The sequence below is a fragment of the Equus przewalskii genome, chromosome 22 (genome assembly GCF_037783145.1).
Source record: "Equus przewalskii isolate Varuska chromosome 22, EquPr2, whole genome shotgun sequence".
Classification (NCBI taxonomy): Eukaryota; Metazoa; Chordata; class Mammalia; order Perissodactyla; family Equidae; genus Equus; species Equus przewalskii.
In genome coordinates, this window is record NC_091852.1 from 22,900,724 (window position 1) to 22,919,042 (window position 18,319).

The 18,319-nt window shown below is 54.7% G+C and overlaps 1 long non-coding RNA gene across 1 annotated transcript; it reads right to left on the minus strand.

Moving 5' to 3' along the window:
• Positions 1–1,180: 1,180 nt before the first annotated feature.
• Positions 1,181–16,100, minus strand: LOC103567222 (uncharacterized). The gene is made up of 3 exons (XR_548664.2): positions 15,933–16,100; positions 6,020–6,326; positions 1,181–3,707 (listed from the first exon to the last, which is right to left on the minus strand). It is a non-coding gene; the product is annotated as an uncharacterized lncRNA (long non-coding RNA).
• Positions 16,101–18,319: the final 2,219 nt, after the last annotated feature.

Genomic DNA, 18,319 nt, shown 5'->3' on the forward strand with positions numbered 1-18,319 from the left:
ACAAGAAGCTTTTCCGTGAAGTCTACACCCTAAGGGCCTGCAATCACCCAGACTTCGCAAAGTTATTGGAGGTCATCGACACAGAGGAAACATCGTTGCTCATCCCGGGGCATGTTAGCAGAGGAGACGTGCCGGATTACGTAGCAAAGCGCGGCCCCACGACGCAGGAGGAGGCCTGAGGCAGCCTGAGGCAGCTCAGCTCGGCCCTCCAGTACTGCCACCACAGAGGCATCGTCCACAGGGACCTGAAGCCGGAGAACGTACTTCTGAACGCTGAGCTGAATGTAAAGCTCGAGGACTCTGTTCTGAGCACCGTGACCCTTGGCCGGAAGCTGAGGATGCACTGCGGTGCTCCTGTCACACTGACCCGGAAGTCTTCTTTTGCCAGGACTACGCTGCTGGGCAGACGTCTGGAGCCTTGGGGTGGTTCTTCACGTTATGCTCACTGGGGCCGGGCCTTTCCCAGGAGACGACTTCGCTCCAGTGAAGCGAGGGTACTGAGAAGGCAATGCCTGCTTCCTGTGTTCTTATCCTTTAAATGCAGAAAACTCCTAAAGAAAACGATGACCCTTGACCCCAGCAAGAGAAAAAGTTTAAAAGACATCATGAAGGACCCGTGGGTTAATATGGGCCAGGAGAAACTCAGGCCTTACAGGGAGATGCCCTGTGACAACAGGGACCTCTGGGTGATAGAGGTGATGATGAACATGGGCTTTGAGTGGGACAAGATCCAGGATTCCTAAGAAAAAGGAGATTTGACAGTGTCATGGCAACATACCTAATCCTGAGCTCCAAGAAACCCAAGATGGAGGGCCACACCATCACTATGAGGTCCTCCGCTTCCATTCACCCCAAGAGCCGCAGCTCCTCCCTAAGCCTCAAGGTGCAGCCCAAGGTCTCTGCACTCCCAGTGAAACGCAATAAAGCCAAACCCACCTGGCTCCATGAGGCAGAAAATCAGCAGCCCACCCAGGAGCCTGCCAGTCCCCCACTCAGACTGGAGTCGAGGACCCCCACCCCCAGTCCAAGCCCCCAGCGTGGCCCTGGGGCCTTCTCCTCCACCCACAGCACCAGCAACAGGAGCCACAGAGAGAACCTGCAATGGAAATTCCCTCCACACTGGGGAGCCTGATGGGGTGACCCCAGCCTCTCCCTCTGGCTGGTGGGGGGCTGCTGGGAGATTCTTAAACTTTCTAAGATGCTTCTGTTTTTGTCTTCTCAGCAGCAACCAGTATGGCAAACACAATAGAGTGAAGCCAATTTAATCTCATGGCAGGGTTCAAATCAAAGATTGTGGGGAGGTCAAGCGGCACCCCTGCATTTTAAATGGAGAGCAAGATGTGGAGCTCCAGAGAGCCTGGCAATGTGGTGTGGGAGTTCGGCCAGAGGCTGGACACATTCAGCTGCGAGTGGGAGCTGTACAAGAAGTACACGCTATATGTGAACGGATGTGCGGGCGAGAGGATTTGGTCCAGTGGACGATGGAGGTGTGCAAACCGCTTTGGTATTCTCTGCTCTGGGTTCACATCAGAATGGTGTCTGGCACCTCCATGGCCTTCAGAAGCATTATATCCAAAATACTTGGTGAACTTAGAGGACGGGCTGGAGGTGCCTGGGGGACACGAGGAGAGGCCACCCTAGCTGCAGGTCTGCCCCTTGGCCCCCACCAGGGTGAAACTTCAGGGGCTGGACTGCTTTTCCTGGGGCACTTCTTCCCTCCCCTGTCCTCTCCGTCTTTTCTTCCATGTTTGTGGGGAGGAGAGATGGTTCTTATAAAGTACTTGGTTTTCCAAGTCTTGTAAAAAACCTGATGCTCCAGAAAGATGTATCACAGATACGCTGTCTTGCATCCTCTCTGCGCAGAATTGGGGCTGCGCATGCTCCAGTTTGAGAAGCAGGTAGTGATGTAGTACTTGGAGTTAATCAGAACAACTATATGGAAAAGTGACTTAGAATTACTTTGGGAACTCTCAGCAGCAACTAGTGTGGTTCTGAAGGGAAAAGGCTGTGAGCCATAGTGAGGTCAGAAAGGCAGAAACTGCATACTAACATTCCCTAACATTTTCAGGAGTGAGGGAAACTTCTGATCCTGTGGCCTTTCTTAACTACAACCAAGCGGTCCATAATAGATAACAAAGTCCCATGAACCAGTCTGTGTGCAGAGTCAGAGAAGTGGCGCTGGTGTGGGCCTAAGGGTCAAAGCGGCCTAAGGGTCCCTCCCATGTGCAGCTGAGTTTTCTGGCTATAACGCAGGAGTTGGCCCTTCCACCATGATGATTCCTCCTTTTTGTAACAGTGCACCGAGCACTCCCTCTAAGAGTCCTGACCGAGGTCTGGGCTGTTCAGTCTGCTCAAGGTTCCAGGGGAGCTCCACGGGAAGCCAGACATCCTGGGGGGTAGAGGAGGATTCATGGTAAGAGACAGCAGCCCAGAGAGATGGAGGGGATGGCGGAAAGGTGGCTTCTAAAAGGCAAGTTCCAGGTGCCCAGGGCTTTCCCTGGTATTTCCATTTTAGGCGGTGAATTTATCGTTTCAGATGTCTATCAGGGAGCTTCTGCATGGGCTCCTAAGAAGCTGAGGAATGTCCAGGAGGCCCCTGGCTGTTTCTCGTGAGGCTGGGTGGCACTATGTGCAGAGTCTTTCTGCATGCTCTCGAGACTGCCCAGGGACAGTCCCAGCATCTGACCAGTCAGAGAAGATTTTCCTTCGCACACTGAGAGCAGGGCCAGGGGAAGTAAGAGGAGGGCTAGGGACAGGCTGGGAGTCTTGTCGCTCCCCCTTCATGTCCCCTGTTTTGGTTTTCTTTACGCCAAACAACCCGATGTGTGGTCAGTGAGTGTTGTTCTCCTTGAGATCTGTCCATGGCTCTCATTCCCTTCAGGGAGAGTCCCAGTGCCTTAGTGGGCTTTCGGGACCCTCTATGACCTGTCCCCCTGCAGAGCTTTTCACTAGCATCCATTCCTTGCACTTTACTCATAGTGAATTGTTCAGTTTCCCCCAGATACTCTGCCCATGAGGTTTCCTCTCTGGGAAGCCGAAATGCCGGGCACTTGGCCAAACTCCATTGGGCTCCCAGAGATGAATCAGACACAGGTCCTGCCCGAAGGGCACAGTCCAGCTGGGAAGACAAGACAGGGACCTAACTACGGTACAGTCACCTGTGCACCGGTACAAAGGAAGGACAGTCACAGCACAGCACACGCTCACCTGCTGCTGCCAGTATCGGGACAGCGTCTTGAAGGAGGTGGCATCTAGCGGGGCCTTGATGCACGGCTCTGACCACAAGATATGGAGAGGAGGCATCCCAGACAGAAGGAAGCTGGAGTGTTAGGCACATACAAGACAGAGGTGGGGAATGAGGCTGGGGAGTGGGGGTTTGGAGCAGCACCCCTTGTTTCTGGGACCACTTCTCACTGGTGCATTTTGGTCTGCGTCTCCAAACTTAAATATCCCGCAGCTCGTGGCCTGGAAAGCTGTCAGCTCCGGTAACAGAATGCTCTGCTAGTGAGACTTTCTCCTCTTGTGTGAGCTGTGGGCCTTGACTGGCTGGGCCAGTGGCTGTCTCTGATCTCCCTCATTAGTCCAAGCTCAGTTCCACAGGAAGGCCTTTGGGTTTTGTTCTAAGGAGCAGGGGATCCAAGAGCAGGGAGTGACACGATCGGCTTCCATTGGAGAAGACGCTCCTGGCTGCGTGCACACCGTGGGCTCTGGGTGGGAGAGAACCTCGGAGTTGGTAATGGCGTCCCACCAGCGGTTTACCAGCAAATCTGGCTAATCTAATGAATCTAGGGAAATCTAATGAAAAGAACCCACCGGCCCATGATTTTCAGCTGGTTCCTGAATTATGAATTACTTAATGCAATTTGTCTGATGGATACTTTTTCATAAAACGTGAACTCAGGGTAGGGAGTGGTCAGGCGGTGAGAGGAAACATTAAAAGGGGTGTGGCAGAGAGGTCCAGGTGCCTCCCAATAGCAGTGTCCACTTCTCAGAGCAACCGAACACCTGACTTTTAGCTGAGCATGTGGCCACCCAAGACTACAGAGTTCCCAGCCTCCTCTGCAGTTAGGCTGGGTGTATAACCAAGCTCTCCCTTCAGGATGGGGAGGGAAGCAATTTGTGTGGCTTCTAGGATATTTCCTAGGAGGGAGAAGCCAGCCCTTCTTTCTGCTTCTCCCTCTGTCCTGCTGCTGGGAGCATGAGCTCTGAGGCTGGAGCTCCATCCTGACCCACATTGGTGAGGGCAACTCCTCTGGGATGACAGGGCAACAGGGAGAGGGGCCTCCTAGAGCAGCCCTGCCAGGCCAGCCCTGGACTGTCTGCCTCCAGACTGAGCCTGGGAGAGATGCCAACTTCTGCGTGCCACTCTCCTGCGGGGGGGCACTTTACTACAGCAGCTGAACCTTATCCTGTCCAGGACAATAGTCTCGGAGGGGACTTTCTGAGTGGTTCCCTTGGGTCAGGCTGCTCCCAGGGCCACAGCTGTCTGAAGTGCTCAGCCCTCCTTTCCATGGGGTGACAGTGAAGTGTAGCTCCAACCCACTCCCTTCTCTGGGTGGTTCTCTGGAAATTTAATTCACGAAGGTTGATGCCCCCAAGTAAACAAGTCTGGAGCTGGTATCGCCCAGGGCATCCTCTTGTTCTGTCCTCCCACACTGTCCACCTCTACTCTCTCCCAAAGACACACCTTGTCCTGAAACAGGCCGGGCTGACTCTTTCCCTGCTAATATCTGCAGATTCTCATTAAATAACTCAGGGAAAAGGCCATCTCACATGTGGTGTAACTTGATTATTGCTAGAAAGATGAGTTTGGGAATGACGAGTGCCCTGCTAAGCTGACAAGTTTAAAAGCTGAATTTGAAAAACCAACCAAATTCCAGGCACAGTGTGAGGGCAGAGACTGGGACTCGGTCAAGCCTGAGCCCTCAGTCTGGGGACACAGATATTCAGGACTGCCCAGGGGTCTGGCCTTGTTCTTGTAATTTCTGATAAGCCCTCCACTCTTTCGGACCCTCCAATTTTATGGGGAAAAGGAACTCTAATGTATGTTAAAATATTAAAATATTAAACTTGTTGAAGATACTGTAAAAGGATACATAGTTCATTTGTTCTTCGTGTGTTTACACTAAGTGTCTGCAAAGTGTCTTGTAGGGCTGGTTCAAAATAGAATGTATTAATGGAAAATTTGAGATTCAGTAAGGCCAACAGATCAGGAGACCATACCATTGAAAAGATAGTTTCTTACAGTTCCCAGAGGAGTGGGCACAGAGGGCCACACGGGGGTGGTCAGGAGGCACAGGGAGCAGGGGAAGTGTGGGCAGGAGCCTTTACTGTGGTCTCTGCAGGAAGGAACAATGAGGCAGGCTGAGCAGGCTTAGGACTGGCTGGTCTGAATAATTTCACAGGCTCTGGGGTACAGGGTCTGTCCCAGTTGTCTGGTACCTGCCCTGGGTGATAAGGGCAGGGGGACAGTGGCCCAGAGTATGAGTGTCCAATAGAGGAGGTGGTTGGGGTGTGGATGGACACTGGATTGGTTGGTGTGTATTTGAAGAGTGGGCCCATGAAGGAGGCTTCTTCCTGGGGGTGGGAGAAGTGGGCAACCAGGGAAGCAGGAGGCCAAGTCGAGGGGATTCAGAACAAGGCATGTCTCACGTTTGCATGCAGGACAGATGTTAAAGCATCAGGTTTACAGAAGCTAGAAACATGGTCCATACGAGGGCTCAGCTCAAATGTCACCTCCTCAGAGGAGCCTTCCCTGCCTACTCCATCTACAGAGACAGCCTCCCCAGCCCAGTCTCCCTACCATCACCCACTTCATTCCCCTCGTGGCGTTCAGGGCCCGGCCCCCTGCTCAGCACCCCGCCCTGCCTCTCCCCACCCGGGGGGAAAGTCCTCACAGGGGCCCCCAGGCCCTGCTCCATCTGGGCCTCCGCCTCTCTCTGTCCTCCCACCACTGTCCTCCCCCCGATCCCCGATCCCCGAGCCCTGCTCTTCCTCTGCAGCATTTCCACCTTCTGACCTGCTGTGCTCTGCTCACTCTTTGTCCCCGTCTGCAATGTCGGCTCCATGGGGGCAGCAGAGTTTGTCTCCTTCGCTGAGTCCGTGCCTCAAGCCAAGGTCAGGGCCGGACACAGAGGGGGGCTCCATAAACAGCGAATGAGACGACAACGCTTAGCACTCCCGGAAATGTGCTTGTTTGTGGTCTGCAGTGTTCACTTGCTCAGGGCATGTCACTGAGGCCCTGCTGCCTGCTTGGCTGGCTCGAGACACAGGGCACAGCAGCTGGAGAAGCAGGCAGAGGTCTCCATTCTCGTATAGCTGACAGCCTAATTGGGGAGACAAAGGAAAAATAAATAAAATATATGCAAGTTCAGGTGGTGATATTTACCCTGGAGAAAAATAAAATCAGGAAAGATGTTTGAGCAAATTCCCGAAGATGTTTAGGGAGCAAGCAATGCAGAGGGTAGAGTGTTCCAGGCTGCGAGACCAGCAAGTGCAAAGGCCCCAAGGCCACAGTGGGCTGCCCGTTTGAGAGTCTTAGTTATTAATGTGAATTCTTAGTTTTGTCTTGAGTCTGTATTTCATTTTTGTTTGTAATCCTTGGTTTCACCTTTCAAGCTAGTTAACCTGAGTTCAGCAAATTCTGTTCTATTCTATGATTTAAAGTAGAATCGGGCTAATTTGGGTCAAGTCAGTACATGTTTATTGAATGGCCTCCCTGGGCCCAGCTGTGTTAGGCACCAGGAGGCTGTGAAATCAACACAGCAGTCTCCACCTTGATGACCCCAGTTACTGAACATCTTCAAGATCCTCCAGCCCCTTCCATTGCCCCTCTGCCTCATCTCATGTGGGTCTCAAGCTCTGACCCAGACCCTCTGTCACACTTTCACCTCCACATCCAACATTTCGTACACTTCTCTGTCTGGGTGTCCCCTGAGCTTCTTGAAGTCAGTGTGTCCCAGACTGAGTTCAGCCCTTGCTCCACGATTGCCTCCTCTCCACGAAGCCCCTCTTGGTGAGGGAGACCTCACCAGCGGGCTCTTCTGCCCCAGGAAAGGCTCCTGCCCACCCTGCCACGCAGATGCGCCCCACCCCCTGGATCCACCTCCCTGGGAACCCCGCCATCCTCTCCCTCCTGTCTTCAGCCTGGGGCTGCACACCGTCCTCCCCCTCTTCACAAACCCCCAAGAGGCTGGTCCACTTACACACGGGGACACGGAGGTGACACCTGTGGGAGCGGCTGGGAATGACAAGCAGACTCCCAGATTATAGGGCAGACCAGGGCTCCCGAGCGGCCAGAGCACGGCAATTTGGCGGCAGGACAGCCAAAAAGGGGGTGAGGCGGGCACCCCATGGCAGCCCTTCCCCACATTCCCCAGGGGGCCCTGAGTTTCACATCTTGGCTTGGGCTGGCTGCCCCTCCTTCTGTCTGTTAGGTGGGTGCCTATTCATTCATTTGCTCACTCATTCGTTTACGTATTTGGCTCCTACTCGGTGCCAGGGCGTGGCTAGATGATGGCTCGTCCTTGGAGGACCAGCACAGATGCCACCTCCTCCATGAAGCAATTCTTAATTCCCACCCCCTCAGGCCTCACCTGGGATGCCCCAGTGCTGTGATCACACTCTGATGACCTCTCCAGCCCCTGAGCTCTGGGAGGGACCTGGGCCAGATGCAGAAAGGGGCTCCGAAAAACGTGATGGCGGCTGAAACCCTGAACACACGAAAGGATTACCCACAGGCCGCATGGGGGTCAAGTTCAGCCCCTCCTCCTCTCCCTCCGGGACCAGGGCTCCTTCATTACCAGGAACCTGAGGGACCTTCTCTCACCCTGTGCTCATTTAGACCATTAACAGTCTGGATTTTCTTTTCAATTTTAAGTTTTTTAAAACTTTGAAGACATGTCGTGAGGGTATCCTTCTGTAATGAGAAACTTAATTATCACTTCAAGGAAGGGAATCCATCCTTTGTGTCTGAGCCAATACAGGATAATATGGAAAGTGCAGGATGTTGAGGATGAGCAGACTCAGAGGCTGGGCCTCGCGAGGGCAGCAGGACGAGTGGGGGACAGAGAGATAGATGAGGCAGAGCTGCCAGGGCTGGGGTCAAGCTGGGAGGAGGAGTCCAGGGGCTTCCACATGTGAGAGCAGTGGCTTCCAGTGTCCCCCTCTGTCACATACAAGCCATGTTTCTCACACTGCAGCACCTCCAGGCCTTTGCACGAGCTGGTCCTCCAGCAGGAGTGCCTTTCCTCTACTCCCCAGACAGCAGTGCCCTCACCCTGCAAGACTCTGCCCTTCTGGGGCATTTGTTCCTGAGCCCGCCTGTCCAGTACCATGGCCCTCACCATGACACAGGCAGCACGCTCTATGCTTAGGTCATCTGATTGTCATTGCCTGAGGCTGACCTGTCTCCTTGTGTGAGAGACCGGCAGACCTAGCTTCTAAGCCTTCCAAATCCGTGTGACCTTGCATAAGTCCCTTGTCCCTTTAGAGGCTCAGTTTCTCACTATAAATGGGTCTGACAGTGGCCGCCTCACAATGGCACTGTGCTCTCTGAGCTGCTGGAGACGGCACGTTGGATGGGTGCCTGTTGCTGGTGCCCTTGTTGCTGACCTCGGGGTCGTGATCCCCAGCATGCCCAGGGTTTGCAGAATGCCTGGCTGCAGCAATGCATGAGAGAGTGGGAGACGGGCAGGAAGTTAGAATGTGGCTTTGGAGTCAGAAGACATAGCATTCCTTGGGGACACTTCCCCGAGCCCCTGGTCCCGGGCCTCACCCACCCACACCCCTTCTCGGCTGCCTTTGGAGGGCAGGCGATGAACCCCTGCCTTGAGGGCTGCATTCCCAGTTCATCTAACCGGTGTGCCCAGGCTGGATGCTGCTGTGGTCCTCAAGTCCCAGGTGAAGAAGTGGGGCTAACGGGAGGACCGCGAACTCAGATGCCTCCAGGGGTCAGGCCTGGGGAGGCAGGGTGGGGGTGGGAGTCCTGGGCCAAGGGGAAGCTTAGGGAGCCGCAGGGACTGTGGCAAGCTGGGGACACAAGCTCTGTCCAGAGCACGGCTCCAGCTCAGCTCCAGAAGAGTGTCGCCTTGAGGGACTATCACAGGTGGCCAGATTTTCTCATTTCATACAAAAAAAAAAAAAAAAAAGCTAGACAGCTGGAATTCCATCTGTAATCTTCCAGTTTTTAAATGTTATAATTAACTTTTAAAATCCAGATTTGTCCCTGGGCCCTGGCTTGAGGCTCTTGGTTTAAGATGCCTGGCCAGGGGTGGGCTCAGGAGCGGCTGCCCAAGGTAGAGTCCAGACTCTCAATGCTCTTGTCCCTGCAGGTCCCCCTCTGCTGCTGCCCCCCACTGGCCTGGCCTTAGGTCTGGGTATCCAGCAGCAAATACAACACAGCCCCTTAAGCTGCCGGTCTGGTGGCAAAGCAGTGCTTGGAGAAAACCTGCCCATGGTGCCCCCACCTCGCCCCCTATGAATGATCTCACTGATGTAAGGCTGCAGCTGTGGGTCCCAGTGAAGGGTGAAGGGAGGCCCTGGACAGCCCATGCAGGCACTGACCAAGAGCTGGGCAATGGAGCAGGACGGCCTGGGCTCTGTGATCCGAGGCATTTACCTCACCTCTCCGAGCCTCGGTTTCCTCAACTGCAAAAAGGGGTGATGATAGCAGTACCTATGTCCTAGAATTTTCATGTGGATCAAGTGAGTTCATGTTTTTCAAGTGCTTAGGATAGGGTCTGGCAGTGGATCAGGCTGCCACTCCCTTCAACGACAGCCATGTAATGTAGGTTTTGCTGTCCCCGTTCTAAAGATGAGAAAACAGAGGCCAAGAGTGGTTCTGAGGTCAGCGCTTGGTTACTCCCTCCTCATGCTGCACCTTGAATGTCCATGGGACCGCTTTCTGCCCGGCTAGCCTGTGTTCACCTCGTCTCTCCATCCCCAGTAACCACCTAGCAAAGGAGGTGCTGAGAATTGTTGAATGAATTAAATTAGTGCGTTACTGAAGACTCAGACCTCGTGCCCCACCTCAGGCTCTCTGGGCCGCGGACGGTACTGGCATGCTGAGCACCCTCAGACTGTCCAGGAGGCAGCGGTGCATGTCCATCACTCTGCTCACACCCAGCATGGCAGACCCAGGGTATGGGGGCCTAGGGCCAGAGGCGCTGGGATGACCCCTGGGGGAGACGCCGGGTGGGCAGGGCAGAGACACAGAGGCCTCAGGAAGTGGGGCCTGCCTCGCTGAGTGTCCAAGCAGCCGAGGCATGGGAATGAAGACACTCAGGAGGGGCAGAGGATGGAGTCCAATCTGGGCATCACCCCCGGTTGGGCAGTGGTGAGAACTTGGACAAGCCCTGCCCCCACTGGGTCTCCTCGTCCAGCAAAGGGGAGAGGAAAGGATAAGACTGGTGCAGCTGACCCCCAGTGTGCCCCGTGTGCTGGCCACGGCCTCAAGGATTTTGTACGTATTAGCTTGTTTAACCCTCCTGGAGCCCCCAGGAAGTAGCTGCTGATTCCAGCCCACACAGACAGGAGAACTGAGCATGGAGGACTCAGTGACTCAGCCCAGGAGGAAGCCAGGAGGAAGCCACCTGAGCATGTGCTCCGGGCCAGTTGGGAGCAGCCTTCTGGGTGCTGTGGACAGGGTGTGTGAACGAGCTGGCCCTGCAGGCACACAGCAAATGTCTCTGTCTTCCCTTTGATGGCATCCTGGTTTGTTAGGACAAGGATATCAGTGCTGATACCTAGCACCCCTCTGAGGGACACTGACATGTGGAATCCAGATGGCTCCTGGGAAAGTAGAGAGGGTGTGGGCCTGTGCATCAGGTCTGCATCAGACCCCAGCTCTGCCCCTACCCGCTGTGTGACCTGGAAGCTTTCCCTAACCTCTCTGTGCCCAGCTTTCCAGACCTGACTCATAGGGTTCTGTGTTTGGCACACAGGACATCCTCATTCAAAGGGCAAAAACGAGTCCTCAACAGCACAGCACAACCCATGTGACCATGTCAACTAGACTTGCTCCTTGATAAGGGTGGCAAGTGTAATCCAACAGGTCCCCCAGACCCCTGCCTGAGGCCTTTCCCTCACCAGTGACAGTGAGGAGGGGCAAGTCACAGTGTCCCAGGAAGTCTGCCCTGAGCTTCTGTGACTTGGCAGAATTCCTTGTTCCATACGACTCGGTTTCCAAGTCGTTCCAACAAGGTGCAGAGCCCACTACTCTCCTGTTTCAGCTGCAAGTCCCCTCAGGGGCAGGATTTAAAAATTGCCCACCACTTTGGGGCTGGGAGATGTGGATTCCAGAGCACATGACCATCTGCCCCCTGACTTCAGGGGAATCATGCCCCTACCACCTCCCCTTTCTCCTAGCCAGCCTCCTAGAACAGGGTTAGCCATCCTTGGGCAGCTGCAATTTTATCAGAATGCAGCCCGCCCACTACTGAAATGCGAGTGTGTAAGACAGGGACTCCCTGGGCCCGGAGCCCTCACCTGGAAAGCAGGTTGAGAGCCTGGACTGCCCATTGTCGACGATGCTTTTGCACTACAACCGCAGTCCAGCAGTTGTGACAGAGACCACAGGTCCCTCAAAGCCTAAAATATTTACTCCCTGGCCCTTTACAGAAAAAGCGTGCCAGCCCTGCCCCAGAAGACGGTCCTCACAACAGCACCGACAGCGTGCCTGGGGGCAGCGCTCAGCCCAGCCCGCTCCCAGGCCCTCCCTGAACCTCATTTAACCCCCACCCCCAGGAGGGAGAGACTCCAAGATGCCCACTTTACAGGTGAGAAAGCTGAGGCCCGTTCTGCCTTGGTAACTAAGCAAGTGATGGAGCTGGGTTTGCACCCCAGTGTCCTGGTTTCAAAGTGCTCACCTCTCAACCCCTGCTCTCTGGATGGCGGGTCCGGGCACACGGGACCCTCTGCTTTCACACTGACAGTCGTGCTCCAGGGCCCAGCCTCCCAGAGGAGGCTGGGTTGACACATTTAATTGACTTATTCTGAACCTGCGGGGCCCTTGGCTGTGGCACTCCCTGCTCCCCGACCCTCCAGCCGCCTGAGGTTTCACAGGTGAATTGTCACCAGACCCCTCACCCTGCCATGCCGACAGCCCCCTCCCAGCCTCCTCCTAAATCCTTCGTGCCGACATCTGCAGAGCGGCAGTAAACAGCCTGGCTCCCCCAGTGCAGAGGCGGCAACCCGGGGAGGGAGGGAGGGGATGGGAGGGCCTCTATACTGACGCTGACACATGAAGGGAACAGTATTTCTGCTCATAATGGGACTCAATTTGAAGCTAAGAACTTGGTCCCGGAGAGAAATAAAAGCTGAGAGGCTGAGGGCTACAAGGGAACAGGGAAAGGGGCTTGGCCATTGGGTTGTAAATGTGTAATCTAATCAATGAAATCAGCCTCCTGGATGATCACAGTTTGCCCTTTAAAGGCCAGAATTGGCCAACTGAAGCCCCAGGCCCCCCTCAGTTCCAGGATGTGAGTGTGTGGACCTAGGGGGCCTTAACCAGGGTGCTGTCCTCTCAGTCATGGGCCAGACTGTGAGGCCTCACCCCCAGCACACCTGCCCACGTGTCACCCCATGGACTGTGGTCCCCGCAGGTGCAGGGCGTTCCTCGTGCTCGGCCCCAAAGGCCCTGGGTCATAATGAAGGACAGGTCTGTGGGGTCCTGTGGGAGAGTGTTGCAGAGGGAAGAGACCTCCACTGCCTCCCCGCCCACCTCCTGGGGAGTGCTGGGGTGAGCAGGAGTTCCGAGCCCCCTCGGGGTTAGCAAACATCCTGGCTCTGAAGTCATAAAGCAGCTCGGTGGACTGGGAAAGACAGGCTCTGGGTTCAAATGCCACCCCCACCAGTCACCAGCAAGCCCCTGAGCTACTTCCAGCCTCTGTTTGCTCCTCTGTAAGCTGGGACACAGTCATCCTCACCATCGGAGTTGGGGGTGTCCTGTGTAAATTACAACACCTGTGCTATGTTTGTTCACGGGTCCTGGGGGAGTGCAACAGCCCAGGGCAGATGGGAGAGGTGAGCTGTGGGTGTCACAACTGTGATGACCTTGCTGTCTAAAGCACCAGGCTGCGTGTGTGCGTTCTCATATCCAGAAACGGGGGACTGCCATCAGCAAATTCATGAATCAAGGTTGTGTTTACTCTCTCTTGTCAATTATCATCATCTTTTTGAACAGAGGCCTCCAGGGTTTATTAGCAACATTATTGCCAGTCACAGAATGGCTCTGCTCAGTTCCTAAAGTCCAGGGGCCTCTGCACACCTGCAGTTTCCTGTCTGCGCCTGCCCTCACTCTCTCCTCAGCGTCTGTTCGTAGCTCCCTATTGCCCAGGGCCCACTGCGCTCCAGGCATAAAACATAATACAAGGCCCTGCCCACTTTTCCCCACCCCTGCCGTGCTGATGTGGTCATGAACCACCAGTAATCCCATGTGCCAGCTCATTTCCTGCACTCTGCACCTCGGTGCCTCTGTGTGTGCTGTGGCTCTATGCTTCTGTGCCTCCGCACCTCTGTGCGTCTGCACACTGGGCCTCTGTGCCTCTGCATCTCTGCACCTCTGTGCCTCCACGCCTCTGTGTGTGCTGCGCCTCGGTGCATCTGCACCTCTGTGTGGGCTGCGCCTCGGTGCCTCTATGTGTGCTGTACCTCTGCACACTGTGCTTCTGGGCCTCTGGGCCTCTGCGTGTCCTGTGCCTCTGTGCCTCTGCACCTTGGCACCTCTGTGCCTCTGTGCCTCTGAGCCACTGTGTGTGCTGCGTCTACACCTCTGTGCTCCTGAGTATGCTGCACCTCTGCACCTGTGTGCCTATAAGTGTGCTGCGCCTCTGCACCTCTGTGTGTGCTGTGCCTCTGCACCTCTGTGCTGCTGTGTGTGCCGCAACTCTGTGCCTCCCTGTGTGCTGTGCCTCTGCACACTGAGCCTCTGCGTGTGCTGTGCCTCTGTGTTTCTGCGCCTCTGCATGTGCTGTGCCTCTGTGTTTCTGCGCCTCTGCATGTGCTGTGCCTCTGTGCTTCTGTGCCTCTGCATGTGCTGTGCCTCTGTGCTTCTGTGCCTCTGCGTGTGCTGTGCCTCTGTGCTTCCGTGCCTCTGCGTGTGCTTCCCATCTCTCACATCATCTTTAAACATTAAACATTAGATGCCTTTGCAGTTTAAGTCACTCTTAGTAGAGTTTTCTGTTACTTTAGGCAAATACACATCTAACTGGTACAGCTTTCAAATCTCAGTTAAAAATTTCCTGTCCTGGGGCCCGCCTGGTGGCACAATGGTTAAGTTCACATGTTCTGCTTTGGCAGCCCAGGGTTCGCCAGTTCGGATCCTGGCTGCGGACATGGCACCGCTTGTCAAGCCATGCTGTGGCAGGCGTCCCATATATAAAGTAGAGGAAGATGAGCGTGGATGTTAGCTCAGGGCCAGTCTTCCTCAGCAAAAAGAGGAGGATTGGCAGCAGTTAGCTCAGGGCTAATCTTCCTCAAAAAAAAAAAAAATTCCCTGACTTTAACTAGTTCCCCAGTAGACATGGGTCTCTGCCCAGACCCCCACCCTTCCCCTATGAAAACAGCCCATGAGCTATGGTTCTCTGTCTGCCTGGCTGGCTCACCCATATTTGGTTTGTGAACTCCTCTGGGGCCGGCATCCGCCCTTTCTCCTCTGTACACCCTGAACCTGCACACAGTGGGCCCTCAGACACTGCAGGGACCTCGCACCCCTACCATGGCCAGGAGCCCCCAGCCATTAAGAAGTGTTTTGGGTCACCTTAGCCCGAGCACTGGTTCCGGCCCTCAGGGACCTCAACGGCCCCTTCAGCTGGTGTGTGAGCTTCCCAGCGGGCAGCTCTTGCCTCACAGGGGCCTTCAAGTGCTGAGCAGTTGATTGACCGTCAGCGACAGCCCCGGGAGGCCACGATGCAAGGAAAGGAGGGCACGAGCTACGTTTCGGGGAGACATGGAAAGGGCAGTGATAGATACCTCCTGTTTCAGAATGAGCGAGGTTCTCTGCATGTTCTGGAAAAGACATCTGGTGTGCAAGTGGGGAATAGGGCCCCCCAAGGCCCAAAGGAAGGAGGTGTTCCCAGGTAGGGTGGGGGCCTCAGGCTCCTGGCCTCCCCTGTAGCAGCTCCAGACCCTGGCCCTTGTGGTCACATGAGCATGACTCTGCCAAGCAAAGCGAGAGAGAGGCATGCCGGCCCTGGGGGAGCTGGGAGGGGTGGTGGTGCCAGTGAGCGGAGGTTCCCTTCCTCTCTTCAGTGCGAACTGCCTCTGTGAGTCTCCTGACGGCCACATGGCAGTTACCAGCCTCAGGCCCTCACTGTACACCGCATGTGGTGCCGGGTGCCTCAGCCCCACTTTCCTCGCTATAGCCAGTTACCTCCCTTCTCTGAGCCTCAATCTTGTCCTCTAAAATCAGGATTAATTTGGGTAATGTGAGTGGCCCAGCCTGTAGCAGGCCCCCAACAGATATTGTTTGAGTCCATTTGGATCTCCAGGTTAGATTGCACTGTTATCTGGAAGTTTTTCCTTGAAGCTAGCCTAAATCCTCAATATTGTTGCTGTTCCACAGTGCGCCATTTAGCCAGCTGGAAGGAACAGTCAGATTTTTTATTTTTTGATGAGGAAGATTGGCCACGAATGAACATCCGTGGCCAATCTTCCTCTTTTTGCTTGAGGAAGATTGTCCCCGAGCTAACCTCTGTGCCAATCTTCCTCTATTTTGTATGTGGAACACCACCTGGGATCCAAACCCGTGAACCCTAGACTTCTGAAGTAGAGTGCAGGAAACTTAACTGCTATGCCACTGGGCCAGCCCTCAGAATTTTTTTGATAGCCAGTGACAGAAAACCCAAAGTGGCTTTAAAAAGCAAATGAAGCAGGAGAGAATGATTTATGTAATGAAGAAGTCTAAAGGCAGATAGCTTCAGGTAAGGCTGTACCTGGGTGCTTGATGCCATCAGCAGGAATAGCTTCTCCCAGCCTCTCGGCCTGGCTCACTCCCCTCTGTGCTGGTGTCCTTCTCAGGTGGGCTTTCTGTTGATGAAAGCAAGATAGCCACCAACAGTTACAGGCTGGGCTCATCGCCCCTCAGCAGCCCAACAGAAAAAGAATTTCTCTTCCCCCAAGATTCTAACCCTAACTGCTCCCCATTCCCTACGTGGGAGATGGAGCGAGGCCAGTGTCCAACTGCCACTCTCGTCTGTACCTGATTTCTGGGTTGAGCCTGCTCCTATGGGCTTCCCACACCCCATTATTTTCTCTTTACAAAGGATTTGTGCCCGCACTGCTTCCCCCCGCCCCGCCTCCTTTCCCAGCCCCACTTCACCCATACCAAAGAGGAGCAGGACTTGCTGTTGGAAGACAGGATTTGAGGTCCACTCCCAGTTTCATGGCCTGCTTTTTTTGTCCCATTATAATCATTTAGTCCACAAATGTCCACTGAGCACCTTCTGTGTGCCACTCTGAGTGTTCAGGCCTGTTAGTTGTGCCGGGAAGGGAGCATCACCCAGGAGCCTTCCAAAGGCAGTGAGTTTTGTCCAAAGGCTAGCTTCCAGTCCCTCTCTGCCCCTCACTGTGTGGCCTGAGGGAATTCTTTCCCCTCTCTGGGCTTCTGCTTTCTCCTCTGCAAAGCAAGGTGCTGGGGAAAATGAGGTCCTGGAGCCCCCTCAGCTCTGACACACTGTGGTTCGGTCTTAGAGCGTGTCTCCTGCTCTGAGTCAAGCCATGAGTGTCACGGACAGTGACCACGATGCTCCAAAGGCGGGCTGGGCTGAGAAAAGGCCATGGTCCCGCAGCTGCGCCTCGAAATCCTTCCCCTTTGTGGCTGTCAAGGGGGCCCAGGGCAGAAGGGGATCTGGGCCTTCTGAGCCTGTGAGAACCCTGGGCTCTGAGTTTCTGTGAGGTTACCCAGTGCTGCCGCTGAGACAGAAAATCTCTCTTGGGCTGTTGGTGACTCCCAAGCCTGTCCACCACGGATGGTCAAGCTGTGGACTCTGAAAGGGAAACGCAGGGAGGCCACATGGACGGAGGAGAGGACGATGCCGAGCTCCCACGGACCCGCCCATCGCCCTCCTCCCTGTCCCTCCCCTCTCCCCCCAGCCCACCCCTCTTTTCTCTGTCGCAGCTGAAACTGGTCATCTCCCTGGAGGAGTGGAGACCCTGAGGTATGGGGGGGGGGGGAGCCCTCTGAGGCATGCCCAGCGGAGATGACTTCCTTTTTCTTCTGGTTGAGTCCAGGTTCTCTTCATCCTTTGAACATCTGGGGACATGAATGAATTCCCCTGGTCACTCTGTCACTCATTTGTCAGTTCACTCAGAGCTCATTGCCTTATTAATCCATTTGTTCCCTCCTTTATTTAGCTCATGCATTTTTTCCTAAGCAAGAGGGGGAGATTTATTAGGAGAACACAGGGAACCCCAGAACAAACAGCGAATAGGCTAACTCCTCTTCCCAAGTGACCAGAGCCAGCGGCTGGTAAGGCATGAGGAACCAAGCCTGCTCTGTTCTTTCCCTGACCCTGGGGCCACCTAGCCACTCCTCTCTGCTTCCCTTTGCACATCACTCAATCCTCCTATCTTTTTAATCTGTTGGTTTCTCCCCGTTTCCACTGCCATGACCCTAGTAAAGGATTGTCCTTTTTTTGGCCTGGAGAATTGAAATGGCCTCCCAATCTTTCTCCCCAAATCCACTCTTGCCCATTTCCAATGGGTTGTTCTCCTTGCTGCAGCCAGAGTGACTTGCTACCAATAGAGAATGTATTCTGTGGCTTTCCCTGGCTCCTAGGATAATCATCAGAATCGTAAGCGTGGTGTGGAACTGGATGATGGCTCGCCACCCTCAGTGCCCTTGTTGTGGTTCCTCCCAGCTGGAGGATTAGGCGGCCCTGCTCCTTGTTGCTCTCGGGCACGGCAAGGGGGCTGAGGAACGGCAAAGAGCCGGTGTGCGCTTTGTCACTTCTTCTCCTTCTCCTGGGGCAATGGCGATATTGCAGACAGACTGTCCCACAGCCTGAGTCCAGAGGGAAGGCGACAAGCAGTAGAACCATGTGGACACGTAGCGCGAGAGATAGACAGACCCGACTGTGGGCCCCTGAGATCTGGGGACTCATTTGTTCTCAGCATAATCCAGCCTCCCCTCACTGGTACCCATGGCCCACAAGCTCTCCCTCACTGCCCTGTCTCTCCGCTGGAGGCTTTCAGTACTTACAGGAGCCGCTCCCTCCCACCTTGGAACGTGGTCTGTTACTCTCTCTCTTCGGAAAGTTGCTTATGCCTATTTCTGCCTGGTTTATATTTACTCACCAGTGAGATCTCGGCTTAAACGTGA